At 36.3% G+C, this 15,129-nt stretch overlaps 1 protein-coding gene across 1 annotated transcript in view; it reads right to left on the reverse strand.

The window, feature by feature from the left end:
- BTBD9 (BTB domain containing 9) overlaps positions 1–15,129 on the reverse strand; it is a 138,022-nt gene that overhangs the window by 51,179 nt on the left and 71,714 nt on the right. The window lies entirely within an intron of this gene.

The raw sequence follows: 15,129 nt of genomic DNA on the forward strand, positions 1-15,129 counted from the left end.
CCACACTGCAGAAAGCTTTGTATTAAATGAACTCATTAACAAGTATCAGAATGTATGAATCTTAGGCAATATCCTCAGTCTGCGGTATAAAACCACCTTTCATTTACGTAGTATAATCATAGTTCCAACATAATGGCTGTTCACCAACAGCATCATTTTGGCTTTTGTGTTCTTCATCATACCAAGTTGAAAAGATACACAGGTTTCAGTCCTGAGGGTTTTTTTTTTTTATTAAACAATAAAATAACCTCATAGCTATTTACTGCACTGATGTTCAACCTCCTTCTACACTTCAAGACTTGAGTGCCTACAAAAGAGCTCTTACAAGCAAGCCTCAATGACTGTTATTACTGATATTTGTTTGTCTTTACCATACACAGAAAAAATCTTCTAGAAAAATAATTTTCAAAAATCCACCTATTACAATGCAATGAGTGCAAGAGACAGCTAAGTTACCTGAATATCATGACATTGCTAAAATTGCCAAAGTTTTTGACCTCTGCTCCTTTTAGCTTACATAATAGTTTCATTCAAAAAAACCCAACTGTTATAAATATTGATTACAATTACAAAACTGATATACAATGTTCAAAATGTCACTTTAAAAAAAATTTTAATTATCATGACTTGAAACAAAAAATAAAGATATGCTATTCCCTAATTCATATTAACTTGCAGATAGATTAATTATTGCAGTAGCAAATTTCCTGCAAGTCATTCTATTTAGAAAAAGTAAAAGTTGCAAAACTGGAGAAAATATTTATTTTTCATAAAGAAGGTGAACCTGTATTTTAAGAGTAAAGCAGAACTTAGCCCTCACTACGTAATTGTGACAAGTGCCTGCAAAGAGCATCGCAGGAATCTTGATTGACAGTCAGGGAAACAGCAGTTCTTTCCCCAGACTCCCCGATGTGAACCAGTCAGTTGCTTCAAGGTGATAGATGAAACGCTATATTTTGGGATTCACATTATGAAGGCAAAACCATATCAGCCTCAGTTTTTCTTAACACGCTGAGGATATTTTGCAGTGCTTTTGCAGGTGACACACAGTCAGGTACAGCCATAGCAAAAGCACAGTAGACACACAGGAGCAAGACCCCAAGGTTTCTACTCACAAAGCTGACCTCCTGCAAAACTGACACTGAAGATCCACTGAAAAGATTAAAATCAAATTATTCAGGGGACTAACAGTTTGCTGTTCAGAGAAAGTTAACCTGAAATTTGAAAGAATCTTTCAGTTTTAGGAGTTCTGGTAGACATCTTTGGCTAAGGGTATGCATCCTTCCTGACGTATTTGATCCAGTCTTTGCAGATTATTTTCTTTTTGTCAGTTCACAAGCACAGTATGAACCCTAAATACACAGGCAATGATGAGGATCCAACGACAGTAAATGTGCTCGTTCTATCCAGCATCAGAAGCGCAGAATTCAACTAAACATGGGAACAATCTTGAACATTGTAAGTGCATGCGGAGGCTGGCTCGCCATAGAGACTCCCTCGTCTCTCTCAGGCAAGAAAGGTATTGACTGAGTTGTGCTGCTTGGACAAAACACGCTCTAGGCTAACCAACAGAGCATTACTAATGGAGATAACTTTGACACACTTCAGTTATGCTTCCTTGCTTTAAAGAGTTTAGAGAATAAACGAAGTAACTATTAATAGGAACACAAGAAACTGCTTCATAATTAGCTTTAAAAGCTAATTTATTTAGATCTTTTGTGTTATGAAATTGTAACACTACAGCAAACTTGATTCGTTTTGGTGTTTTGGGGTTTTTTTTGTGTGTTGTTTGTTTTTTTTTTTAACTATCAAGAGGGTGAAAGACACACAAGACTTGAATAGTTTGCCATGCGAAAAGCATCTTTATCATACTGCATACTTAGGATAAATAACATATCACTCACTGGTTAGCAAAGTTCTCTGCCAACAGGTAGAAAGGAACAAAGCTTATTCTTGTATGCTAAACAGCCTATCAGTTATTTTGAACAATAGGTGACAATGTTTCACACTGCTAGAAAGCTGAAATTTTGTGGTAATGCAAAACAAAATCCCATCCATTAATCATGTATACATTAATCTTCTAAAGTATATCATTTTGATGTCGTAATGTTATTGCAAGGTAGAATGTAGTGATATGACAAACCTCATCCTTTCTCCCCAATACAATACTTTTTTACTATACTTTACTATTTTACTGTTTTTACTATAAAATATATATTTTATACTTTCCTTATGTCTCTCAAGGTGAATGATCAGCATGACTTCCCAGCTGAATCTTGCATTCTTCTACTTGGTGGAAATTAAAATAATGCAATCTTCAAAATTACTTTAAACACCCTAACTTCTAAAATCACTTTCTCAGATTTTGCATAAAAACTGTAGTTCATTATTCCACTTGATGCAAGATACTAAAGCTGCCATAGCCTGAGACTGTAATCTTCCTTCAAATAAGGCAGAATTTATTAGAAATGCCCAGTACCACTAGGTAAACAAGCTGTATCTGAATTTCAAATATCACCAATGAAGAGCAATATTGAAGGTACATGACCTGTTTCAGAAGAGTCAGATGAAGACATTGTAAATACTGAAGCACTACATCTTAATGAGAAGAACACTAAACAACAGGCTGAAAACAAAGAGTTGGCTCAGAAATAAGATAGCGAGGAAAAACCGCAACGTGGACAACTTCAGTATGCTTTGAATTAAGACTTTGTTGCTCATAAGATTTCAGACATTTAAAATGCCTTTTATAGCTCATGACATGCTTGAAAATTTGTACATTTTCCTAAGCAGTTTTCTGCCAGACGGAAATGCAACTGAGTCATGATTAAAAATAGAAGTGTCCTTCAGGCAATCAGACTACTTGTACCATTTCATAATTTTCCTGGAGTGATTTATTAGCTGGAATATAAGAGTACAGGTAACAAAATTAATGTGAACAATTTTTCAGCACATGCAACGTTGACAAATGCTTAAAATGCATGGAACATGTTTTATGTGATCACTAAGTTTTTAAAACGTACTGTAGTGGTTTTGGCTGAGACAGAGTTAAATTTCTTCATAGTAGCTAGTATGGGGCTATGGTTTGGATTTGTGCTGAAAACAGTGTTGATAATAGAGAGATGTTTTAGTTGTTGCTGAGCAATGCGTACACAGAGTCAAGGCCTTTTCTGCCTCTCACCCCACCCCGCCAGCGAGGAGGCTGGGGGTGCACAAGAAGCTGGGAGGGGACACGGCTGTGACAGCTGACCCCAACTGACCAAAGGGCTATTCCATACCAGGAAGGGGGGATGTTCAGTTACGGCATTTGTCTTCACAAGTAACCATTACGCGTGACGGAGCCCTGCTTTCCTGGACATGGCTGAACACCTGCCTGCCCATGGGAAGTGGTGAATGAATTCCTTGTTTCGCTTTGCTTGTGCACACAGCTTTTGTTTTTCCTATTAAACTGTCTTTATCTCAACCCACGAATTTTTGCACTTTTACCCTTCCGATTCTCCCTTCTACCCCACTGTGGGGGAGTGAGCGAGCGGCTGCGTGGGGCTGAGCTGCCCACCGGGGTGAGCCCACAACACCGTCACACTGCTTTTGGCTCTGAACGGCAGTGCAGCAACAGGTAAGGCTCTCCAACTTTGTTAACAGGCCTAAGGTACAGACAACTGAGAATTAAGCATCATAAAATCTAACAGCCTTCTGGTGCCCACAAGCAAATCTGCTTCAAGTGGCAAGGGTATCATCTCTGAAGATAATTAGGTAACATTGATAGAGATGAGATCAGCGAGCAGGCTCTGTGTACAACTTGTCTACAGCAAGGTAGGAAGACCGTGCTCAGGCCAGACGTATGTCTGAAAGTCTATCCTTTTCTCCATCGAGTGTAGGGAGATCATTCTGTGAACTTGGACTCAAGCTGGGACCCTTTTCTGAGGAACTGCTGTGAATACTGGTGCTGATAATCCCTCTTTACAGAATGATCTGTTCCTTAAGGCGCTTACTCAAAGAGACTGAAGTTCAACTCCTTTTTTTTTAATAGGACTTCAAACCTAAGCAGAGGTCCCTACCCACAGGGAGCCAGGCTAGACTGTGCTACACACGGCAGACAAGGTGTGAGGCCACGCGGTGAATCAGAGAAACGTATCGAACAGCTCCTCACTCAGGAACCATAGTTCACATCCCACACATTGAAAAAGTTATAGCTCGAATACCCTCCTCCCTCCAAAGGCTCTTGTTATGAAATGACTATAAGACATCATCATGAGATCAAAGGATACTTAAGACTGCAGGAGTGAACAATTTCAGTAACCCTGTATCTTTCAGACTCCAACTTTGGAAGTTTAACTGCCTTAACATTTGCTTTCTATTCACATATTTATACAAAAAATACATCCCATAAGAAAACAAATGAATCTTAGTTAACTTAGTATTTTCTTTCTTGCAACTAAGGGAATAAGAAACAAGCATTTATGGGACTGGAAGTGCTGGAGTGAGTAACTTCTCCACTCTCTGTACCCTCTGTATGCTACAAACAACAAATCAACCCACATGGAAATAAAATGAAACTTTTAACTGCACAATAAAACATTTGATTTTATCTCAATTCTTTTACATACTTAAGAATGAGGTCAAACTTTGCATAGTTTTGCAACTCAAGTATTGAGAACAAATATGTTCACCTCTAAGATGAGTGGTATTCTCCCACCTCCAGCACTACATGCTTGCAACTATTGTAGTCCTCTGAATTAGAAACAACAGAGGAAACAAGCTAAAGATCATATTTTTAACAGATGACATTTCCTGAAATACAATACAGGTATCTTTTATGCTGATGAAATAGACATAAATGCATACACTAATTATTTTCGATAGCCACACAGAGTCATTTTTCTACAAGTGCTTGGCAAGCATGTCATTAATTAAAAAGGACCGCTGACTGGACTTACTTGTCTGAATTACAAGATAATTTAAAAGCTTTGATTACCATGGGGGGACGGGGGGGGGGGACGGTCGGGGGGGATGGGGACCAGCAGAAAGCCCAAACCCTAAATGAACAAAAAAACTTCAGAGCGCTTTGTTAGTGGGTGACAGAAGCTTGGGCAAACCTGATTAAGCTGATACATAGGAATGATGAAGAATTAACTGTATAATCAAAATCCTGGTGCCAAACTATGAATTTTAATTATATTGCTCACTGAGGAAGAGACATGGCAGACAAAAACGAGGAGGACAGACATTAAAAACGCTACAGGCAGTTTTACCAGTGAAATTAGAAATTGTTCACTTTCCTGTCAGGAACAAAGCAGCTTTATACAACACAAAGTTATCTATAAATCTTTGTGTGATAGGAGAGTAAAAGAACCACAATTTAAGGGCTAGACTAGCTCCTCTGTCAATGGACTTTAGACTCAGCTGACAGACTGGGGGAAGATAAAAAGAGCCCTGAATCATTCTTAAAAGAAAAAACCTTGATCACTTTGGGGGGGTTTAAAAGAACTTCCCTGACAGGTGAACAGGACTGCAGCATGAGAATTTTGCCCCTTTTGAAGACATTTTTATTTTGGTTTCTGGCCCTGTTTGAGAATAATGCATATTGATAGTATTTAAGTGCTGTAAGAGTTTCATCCACATGTCACAGTTAGTCATGCTACACTTGGCCCCGAGATTCCCACAGCAGGAATACCAGAAAAATCTGTATTCTCCTTTCTTTTTCTTTCCCCACTAGCAAGAAAATTATTTTAACTAGATGGAGACAGCATGTTCTACTGGGTCTTGGTAGAATCTTAAACTACTAAAATTTGAATGAACTACCTGGGTTGATTAATCAGGCAGCCACATGACAATGCCCTCATCCATCCCCTATTTTTCCCCAGAGCAATTCTTCACCTTTACACAAAACTAAGACTTGGGCAATCTGTTGTAACTACGAATGCTCACATTTCTGAACAACTACATTATGTTTTACTTTTGCTCTTTACATTTGTACAGCTGACACATTTAATTCAGATAACAGCTGCTGCTGAGCATACCACTGATTTAGCTGTGGATACCCTGGAGGACTACTAATACCAAAGCTCAGCTGCCTGCATCAGAACAGTACTTAGGATATATGTGTCAAATCATAAAAATATGCATACTCTAGGATCCGTTTTAATCCTTCATTATAATAACACCAGTAAGATACAGACAAACTCTGGAATATATTAAGCACAGATTCCAATCCCTTGAGAATATCGAGACAGAAGACTAAGTAAAGAGAGGTAAAGGAAATTAACTGGTATTTTGCACTGATATCCACTCTAAGTTACTATCAAAGCAAGCCGGAACAGCAACAGCAACTAAAATAAAGAACTAAATCCAATATGTACAAAACGAGCTCTTAAGAACTCGGCTTTTCATTTTCCTTCATGGAGTATTTGGTATGAGACATCAGTGCTTGTCCTACATACTACATATCTCCTCTAACTGTTTAGAAACCGCTCAACATTCACATTCTGATCACTGCCACAGAGATGCATGAGATACAGCCGAGGACACAAGGGCATTAGAAGACATTCTGTTTGTCTTTTAGTGGAAAAGGAAACAGTGCTATTCACCGCCATCTAAACCCCATTTATTGACAACTCCGTAAAACGTATAATCCTTCAGACTCACACAGCTGATTCAACAGATTCATGGCAAATATAGAAAACAACAGTGGCAAATCAAATAAAACACTTACACAAGACTAAATCATTAAACTCTAGTAGGAAAAGCATATGTAACACCTGCAAAGCCTGTACAGTAACAAACATTTCCACCTTTGCAATTGATGCAAATACAAGTAACAGCATGGCAGTTTGAAAACACAACACGTTTCTCTTTGTAATTTGCTAAAATGTGTATCCAGATATTTTATGCTGCAGCATTCAAATGGCTAAAAATATTGATACACAATAATTAGAGGATATGTAATCATTTGTGTACTATATATAAGCAGCATATCAACCAAGCAACCAATGTTTCTGAACATATTTAACCAAATTAACACTGATGTGCATGGGAACATAAGTAACATTTGCATGATGTGATAATATGTTTTGTGTTCCATACCTAAGAATAATGAGCTTACAAATGGTATTTTTTCATTACTGGTTTCCAATTTTTTTTTTTTTTTTAAAACAGAAAACCCCAAATTTGAGGTAAACTTGCTTGAATCTGAATCTTCACATTGTGTGCATCTCTCGTTCCATTCAATTTCTCAAATCTGAACTTGGCTCTGCAGGTTTTGTTTCAGGTCAGATCTTAACCCAAACCAGTTCTATTTCCCAGAACCTGTCTAGATATGGGCAGGACTCTAATTTCACCTGATCTCATAATGGACTTCCACCACATGAATTCAAAATCTAGTAGGAGAAGATAGTAAGATTTTGATGCTATGAAATCTGTATTTAAATCCTATCCCTGGTTTGACTTTGCAGCCAAACCCAACTTAAATATCACCATCATCTACCTTTCTGCCATCTCTGTTGAATACATAAAATGGGACCCTAATAAATTAAATTTTAGAGAAAAAAATAGTTCTTTTAAATAGAGAAGAAAGCATTGTTCCTCAGGAAGTCTGGTTCTAGCACAAAGTGGGCACGGGATTTAGAGAGCAGACAATGAGCTTGCTCTGCATACCTTCCAGGCTGGTGTGACATGGAGCCAGATTCTTTCCAAAATACACATAATCTTCAACAGGACTTGTTTTCTTTGAATCACAATATTTGCTTATGTGGTTTCATGGCTTTGGGTCAATTTAGCTTAGGCTTCATTATATAGATACATTGTAGCCTCCACATATTTAAAGATATTGAATAAAACAGAAGAAAATACAGGAAAGTTCTGTTCAATGAAATCTGAGCATGTTTTCCATTTTCCCCAGCTTCTCATGTTCCACCAGCCTGTGAATTTAACATGCAATAATTATTTCGTGCTCCAAGGACACCTCAGTAAGAGCTGTATAGATCTAGAACTGGAATCAGACTATATATGATATGACAAATAAATACTTGAAAAGTATTGGAACAAAGTGACCTAAAAGCAAGTGGACAAAAAAAAAAAAAAAAAAAAGGAGCAATATCAACCTGCATCAAGGTAGCTCAACAAAGAAATAATTGTGGTTTTGACCTGTGTTTAAAAAAGCAAAGAATTTAGAAATTCTTCCTATAAAACTGTACTGAAGATATATACAGAAAATCTTATTGACCTCTGGCGTCTCAATATCTGACAGTCGTAAAGAAGGATGGATTTTTAAAAAAAGGATAGAAATGATAAAAAAAAGATGGCAATTACTGAAAGAATCCTTTTTACATAAGGTTTGTTTGGATGAATCATTACTAATCAGAAGTACAGCAATTCTAGGTATTTGAGCACATAAGCAGAAGAGAGTAAGAGAATACCTCCAGGGCTCTCAAAAGGGGGTCATAAATACACATGAAGAATGACATGTTAAAATTAATAAATAAAAAATAAAATAAAACCAAACCAAACCAAAAACCTCCCCACAAACAATATAGCTTTTTACTTACTGAGAAATATATCCAAGGATATATGCAAGGAACACTACCATTTGTTATGTTAAAATTATACCAGAAAAGTGCTAAGCAATACTCAAGTGGAATCAACTAAGTACTGGTAACATAAAAATGACTGCATACAACTTTTTAATCAATATTTTTATGATTTGAAAATTTGTACCTATGGACACAACTCCTTGTAGTTGGAGGTGGTTAGAAAATCAATGCAAAGTATTGCTGGCTCAAATTGTAATTTGCTGTGCAAACAATTTTGGAATGCTGAAATGTGAGGTAATTCATTAAGCTGAGTCTGCCTTATACATTTAGAACATTTATGATAAAGCATTTAAGTGTTAATATTAAAGTGGTTTAGATCTGAGGCAAGGATGGCTTTGTTAATTAGTTCCTTAACTAAAGATATGATCATACAGTTATTAAAACCCTGGTACTATCCAGTGATTTACAGATGCCATGACAACATCAACTATGTCACTTACAAGAAACATCAACTTAAATTCTTCAACAGTAGGAGCAATGTTTGTAGGAGCAAAACCCCTAAAAAACCCACAAGTAATGCCCTAGTTAAACTAGTGGAATGTCCGTTCTGATTCCTTTGGTGTTCCTTTCTAACATAATTAAAGCGTGCAACACCTGTTCTGCTCCTGACAACACACAGCTTAACCAAACTCTTAACTATGATCATTCTGTAGATGCATTTTAGAAATTATTTAGTGAAGACTCAAATTCATATGGAAATATATATCAGACACTATGAAATGGAAGAGAAGCCTCATTGGAAATTATAAGACTCATTTTTCATATTGGTGAAACCAATGTCTGATGCGAGACAGATCCGTGAAAGTATCAACCAATTATTTCTAAATTCACTAAGTTCTACGTTTTATGAGAAAAATCTGACATGGTATCAATCAGCAGTATCACCTGCCACACATATATATGGTTGCTATCTCAGTTAATCAGTGTCTCTAATCTGCATTACTTACACTTTCTAGCATATTCAAGACCTAACTGCTAACTACTGCAGGCCTGAACTGAGATAGAAAATAAAGGACAAAAGTAGTATTATTTATGGGACTGTTCATCAGACATGGACGGTTCAGCAGATTCAGCCTCATAAGCTTCATAGGTCTAGTTATTTTTAAATCAAATTGTATTTTACTGGAAATAATAGATAACATGGTGAAAGAAGATCATAAATTTGGATTACAAGTAAGTCTACATTAACCTGCACAAACACTCCTACACAGCTCAGAATCAGTGAGATGGTGGAAGAGAAGGGCAGTGACTTCCAATATCTGTATACAGTTAATAAAATCTCCAGAAACTCCAAGTTCCTGTGAGAAGAGTTGAATTACGGTTGTTTTAAAGACAGAGCATTTAAGACAGACAACTACTTTAGCGGAAGTATTTCTTGTTCTTGCTGCTTCTCTCTTTTTCTACTTTTTTTTTTTGTGATTTGTTTTAGCTATAGAGTAGAACCACATTTATCATATACAATTTGCCACATTTCTCTTGCTGATTTAATAAGCAATCAGGAGAACTGTCTGATTAATTCAGAACAGTACTTCACATCACCACACCAATTCAGCTGATTACAATGGATATTGGCTCACTGAAACACCACTATCAGGCTAGAGGATACATTGGGTGCCACAGCCCCAACAAAATGTTATCATTTTGTTAAAATGTTATCATTTTGTTAAAATGTAGTTCTCAATCTCCTACAATATGAAAATAATTTATGTTTGACATGTTTATGAGCTACGCCACTAAAACTTGTGAGCAGGTGAGAAGACCTGCAAAAGACAAATATATTTACTGAGCTACTGAATTCAGGTCTCTAACTGGGTCCTTAACCAAAGAACAATTTGATTTAATAAAGAGTCATATAGTTCCCTTTGTATGGTAAAACATGTAAAAATAACAAACCGTCTTAAATCTAATGCCATAAGTCCTAAAATCAATTTGGAGGCAACGGAAGAAGAACAGAATAAATGGTAACCAGAAAAATAAAGTAAGACTTCTCTTTTAAACCTTATTTCTTTCATTTTAAGTGTAATGGAAAATGAAGTTCTCACCTGTCCAAAATTTGCTCAATACTGAGTGAGCTGCAGATAGGTTCCTTCTAGGTGATACTTATCCATCATAATAAATAAGCACCTGAAAATTAGCCATGAAGTACCATTCTGTTGAAACATGAAATCTAACAGCTGAAGTTGCTATGATTTTCATAAAATGATAAAAATCATGACATTACTGGAAATCATTTTAGTTTTGTGTGCTCTTTGTCTCACACGTTATCTTTAAGCTAATCCTATTCCGCACTAGAACAGTGCTGATGATTCCAGCTCAAACGAAAGATGACTGAACATCTTTATGAACACGTGCAGTAAAGTCAAGGTGCAATAAATCAAACTTTTGTATGTAATTCTGTATTAATGTAACTCCTTCAACCATTCACCAAAAAGCTTCCACTACTTCTGTCAATATATGCAGCTCAAGCCATATAAGACAAGCTGGTGCCAGAAGTACCTAGAAAAGAGAGCTGAATGAAGGAATTACCTTTCATTTTGTCTCAAAACATTAAACAACATATTTCTGCTGAAAAACTAAGAAGTTAGGATGTATTTACGTTCGAACAATGTTTCACCAGTTATTGGATTTTTCCAGGAAAACAAAGAATTACAGGTTGTCACACATTATCACCTATATCAGTGGTGGCAGAAATATCTCACTGGGGTGAATGCAGCAATTTGTCATTTATACAACACCTTCAGGTCACCACAGCTTAACGTAACAGGACACGAACAACACAATACACTCGGACTGCGTTGCAGTGAAGGGCATTACCATTGAGAACATGTTTGCGGAGACAATTTTATGAAAGTAACTGAGCACTGATAGAGAGGATCATATTGCATATTTGTATCAGTAACAACAACAAATCTGCCTTGATCTTCTTTTGTAATACCTTTCAAATACTTAATAACAGACCCCACAGAGCATTAAAAGGACATGAAAAAGTCAGCACTTGCCTATGCACAAATATTTCTAACAGTTTCAGGATGACTACTTCTGCGATGAAGTAAGTTTTATGGCCATTGAAGAAAACCTAGAGTAATAACTTCCTTCACTATGAACAAAGAATCTTTTATTTGGGAATCAAACAGAGCTTTGTGTGGATTCCTACTTAAAGACAGAATGCATTAAGCCATCGTCCTTTTAGCTATCTATATATTAGGGAATGCCAGAGAGAGGTTTCATCAACTGTTTCAAAAAAGTAACATAAACTCACTGCGTATAAAAATTGCACTGAAAATGCTGAAAGTTGCAAATTGATAGGCCTAGAGCCAAGTTATGACAGAATAAAGGCTACTTAAATAATTTTAATGATCTACCTAGGATCCTCTAATGTAACAAACTTATTTCTTCTCCATAAAGCTCTGCCTTTTTCCATCCAGAAGACATGTAATACTCAGAAAGGATAAGCCTTCTTTTCCCAGCTTAATGCTGTCACTGAAATATGTCCATTACTCATGAAGGTACTGTATTAGGCCCCAATTCAGGTAAATCTTCTTGATATTTTTTCCTCTATCATTAAATTTGGTACTATGTTCAAGATGAAAACCACTCAAATGCAGCTCCAAATAACATTTTTTTCTCTCTCTATAAAAAGAAAATGCGAAAGAGATTTTTTTAAGTGCTTGGATCCATCTAAACTCTTACCACAATATCCCTGATACCACCTTAGAAAATTGGGTCCCACATCTGTTTCAACCTCGATAGCAGCTGGAAGAAGAATTCTGCCCATACAGCACATCTCTAGCACTGACAAACCAGAGCTCCCAAAACAAAACCATGATGTTCGGTTTAATGGGAAGTTGTTTTCTTTCACTTCTGTCTGCTTTGGATTATTGCTGAATTTACTTAGCTTACACTTCAAAATGTGACTCCTCAATGAAGAAATAAACCACTATATTTGAACCAAAAAGTCAGAAGGAAAAAAAGGAAAGGGTGGGGGGAAGTCTTTTCAATAGTTCCTATCCTGTAGCAGGTGAGATAGTGAGAATGAAATTAGTGATTTAGGATATTAACTCTAACAATTGTACAGCCCATCAGAAACCTGCAGTTACACATTTGTGTTGGGAAAAAAAGTGCTGAACTGGTGTATTCACATGCTTGTTTCACCATACCTACCCTCAGGATATCTGATAGCTCTCTATTGTTATTACCTTGCGTCTGGCCTTCCCAAAGTGGCTATGAGCATACAGAACTCTCGTATTGGAAATCCAATTAGATCATTACAACATTACATTGGAACAACTGCCATCGAAAGGCATTAGCTTGTATTTACCTTCTTGAAGAAGACTTTTTCCTCTAAATAATACGATTCTTGCCTCAGAAGTGACAGCAGTGCTCTGTGGTAAAGGGTATCTTTTAAAGGAATCTTACCACGCAGTTATGTGAATCTCAGTTCTGTAGACATAACCTTCATTAGCATATCAATTCAATTTACCTGAATGTGCTCTATTACCTTTTAAACCATCCACTTCACTTTATTAAGCTGATAATTTGAACTCAGTACTGCATTATTTTGATATGCAGCTAAAAGAGAAGAAGTTTATGTATTTTATTCTTATATATTTACGTAGTGAAAACATGTTTCAGGAGGCAGCTCTTCATTATACTTCAGTGCTTTATTCCTAGCTGTAATTGATGTCAGTTATGACTAGGAGGCTATTATCAGGCTAATATTATCTTTTCCTCCATAATATTATTATTCTCAGTATAATGAAATAAATCTCTGTTTGGAAATAAAAGCAGTCAATATTATTTATTACTGTATTTTCATTAACTAGAAATTTACAGGGAATACAGGACTGTGACTTATTTTTGTCCTTCATGGAGTGGAACCTTTGAACTTCAGAACTAAGGTTCCCCCATCACTGGCCTTCCTTACCTATGCCCAAAGTCAAATTTTCACACTTCATTTTCAGATCCCTTACTATACCTCCTCCTCTCAGCTCATGCCCACTTTCCTTCACCTTGGCAGCTCACTTAGTGTTAGTGTTTCCCATTTCCCTACTAGGTCACGTATCCTGAAACAGATGATACATTTGATATATTCAGAATGAATCTTGATATACTTAGAATACAGCCTCCAAATTTTAGTTGAAATCAATAACTAACCTGTGTACTTTTCACCATAAAATATTTAAGAACCCTACTGCCTCCATATTTAGCAGGTAATAGTGGTATTGATTTATGTAATGTATGTCCTTTCATGTATACCCTATCCATCTATTTCATATCTGATTGTAGAGCTTTCTTGACTTCCTACAACTCCCAATGGCTCAACTATATCAACCCCAAACTCAAACTTCCTGATAATTTTTTTTTTATATTACTCCAGAGAAGGCTGGTCAGTGTTTCTACCTAAATACACAGCTGACTCTCAATATCTCACTTTCAGATTCTTAACATCAACTCAGGAAAAGGATGGATAAGCCAAAAGAAGTCAATAGTGCCAAAATGTTAGTGAAACATTTGTTTACAGAAATCTTTTAAACTGGTTTCAGGTAAAAGAGTCCAGGAGCATGCTTACTTAGCAAAAGTGACTGAAGCATAGGGAAACAAAGTCACAGTAATTTTAATGCCACAGTACCACTGGCTTTACACCTGACATTGTGGATTAAAGCACACACAAGAATCTCAGTAGCTGAAACCTGCATCCCTACAACTCACCTGTTATTATTATCCACGGTAGCCAGATTAAAGTTAAAATGTGCATGCCTAAATCATATTAGGATCACATTTTCACTTTGTTATACACACATACCATAGAAATAGGACTTCTATGTGATCAAACTCCATTTAAAATGATCTCTTATACTCAGGGATTCTACTGTATCTGCTCATTTTCCACAAATAAATTTCAGCTCTAATAATTTTATATAGCTGGAATACTAAAAATAATTTGCTCAATGTCTGATTCCATTTTCTATATGTAATGATCAAATCCATGTATTAACCACTGTGTGAAAACATTACAATTAGATACTATTTAAAGATGCATGTCTGTACATGACGAGCAATTTGAGCAGATAACAAAATGCATAATGCTAAGAGAAGATCAACTAGCATAAGAGACTTGACATCTACTTCTGTTTCAGGAGAGGTATTTAAGACAAAAAGAAAAACCAAACCAACAAAAAACCCCCAATGAGCCAAACAACCCCAAAGCATGACTATAACTAAGGAAAGAGCAGAAATAGTAGGAAGAGCAAGGAAAAAAAAAAAAAAAGATAAAATGCAGGGAAAATTAATAAACAGGCAGTTCCATATTATTCTATACTTATCTCATTCCAACACATCTTGCTTTTAAGGAACTTGCTTTTAAATTAATATTTAACCTCAAAGCAAGAAGTAACAACAACAAAAAATTCTTTCCCCATACAAATGAGATCTGATTTTACTGTGACACCTCTTAACATATTTAGCTTCAGACTTTAAAACATTCACCATGTTTTGTGACGGGGAGGGAAAAAAAAAAAAGACCTTTCAGCAAAATTGGTTA

This window comes from Mycteria americana, chromosome 3 (genome assembly GCF_035582795.1).
Source record: "Mycteria americana isolate JAX WOST 10 ecotype Jacksonville Zoo and Gardens chromosome 3, USCA_MyAme_1.0, whole genome shotgun sequence".
Lineage (NCBI taxonomy): Eukaryota > Metazoa > Chordata > Aves > Ciconiiformes > Ciconiidae > Mycteria > Mycteria americana.